The sequence below is a fragment of the Charadrius vociferus genome, unplaced genomic scaffold (genome assembly GCF_000708025.1).
Source record: "Charadrius vociferus isolate BGI_N301 unplaced genomic scaffold, ASM70802v2 scaffold311, whole genome shotgun sequence".
Classification (NCBI taxonomy): domain Eukaryota; kingdom Metazoa; phylum Chordata; class Aves; order Charadriiformes; family Charadriidae; genus Charadrius; species Charadrius vociferus.
In genome coordinates, this window is record NW_009646965.1 from 34,374 (window position 1) to 35,737 (window position 1,364).

The following is a 1,364-nucleotide window of genomic DNA, read 5'->3' on the forward strand; positions in this document are numbered from 1 at the left end:
GATGCAGAAACCACCTCTCTGCCCTTAAAACTGCTGCAGAGATCTTGTGGCGGCCTGGCACTGAACATGCCTCCTTTTTCCAACAAACACTGGCGCACGCTAAGCGTTGTGTGTGTCCCCCCCCCTCCCCGAAAGGGCATGTGCTAGTGTCCAGGGCTGAGGAGATGGGCAAGCACCGGGTTTCAGCAGTTCAAGAGTCACCAGCTGCTCTCTCCCTCCGGCACATGGTGCCAGAGGTGGGCTCAGAGGCAGCACTGGTGGTTTCCTGGCTCAGTTCAGGTTTGCAGGTGCTTTGGAGGGACGTGAACAGCGTCAGGGCTGGCCGAACAGTGAGTCAAAGCCACCTCAATCCAGCGCGCCACAGTGAGAGCCCGGTCCCATTAGTCAACGGGAAATTGGCTCCCAATTTCGCCAGCTTGGGGAAGTCACCCTAAGGCTTGCTTTATCACTGTCTGCAGCGCTGGGGAGTTGTCCTCTCCTTACCTTTAGCTGGGTAAAGGCAAGGGACGCAGCTGGAGCCTCGCTATGCTCAGCAAGTGCAGCAGGGCATGGTCAAACCCACATAAAAGCAGGATTTCCATGGCAGAGTGGGATCCCAGAGCAGAAAGAGCGCCTCACTCCTTGGATGAGGCTGTGAGCATCATTCGGCTGCCTCCTCCCTGCCTTGATACCCCAAGCTGCAAAGAACAGGGGTTCCCTGCCAGCACGTCTGCAGAGTCCCCAGCAGTTTGCTGGGTGTTTGAAGACCTGGCGAGGACCCATCTGGAGCTGGGGACCTCTTCCTCCCCGCGCAGGGGCTCAGGAATGCGGCGTACACGGTCTGAGGCCAGCGAAAACGTTTGAACTCCCCCCTCTAAGAGGCCCAGAGAGCCTGTCTCGCGCTGCTGAGCGGCAGACCCACGCGGCAGCGACGGCTGAGCCAGAAAGTGGGGGGGAGAAATCAAAATTCTTTCAAGATGAAGCCGCTGGGGAAGACTCAATCGTCTTCACCAACCGGCTCCGATTTGAACGCTCTCGCCTTTGAACACGGGGACTGCCGGCTTTTATCAGGATGCGCTGGCAAGGTAGGACGCCAGCTCCTCGCCCCGATGGGGAGAAGGCAACTCGCTCAAGTCCAGAGCATCCTGAAAGAAGGCAAGGGAGGAAAGTTAGTAAAGACGCCCACGCAGCCTCACCGCAAACAGAGGAACCTGTTTTGCAACGTGCCCATGCTCTCTGGGAGCTATGCACACCATGGCACTGTGTCTGCAGGAGCCTGGCATGGGGTGAGTGGCCCAGTCCGGCCATATGGCCAGACTGGGCCACTCACCCCATGCCAGGCTCCTGTAGAGAGCATCAATGGCTGGGGCAATTTGCCCCGGGAA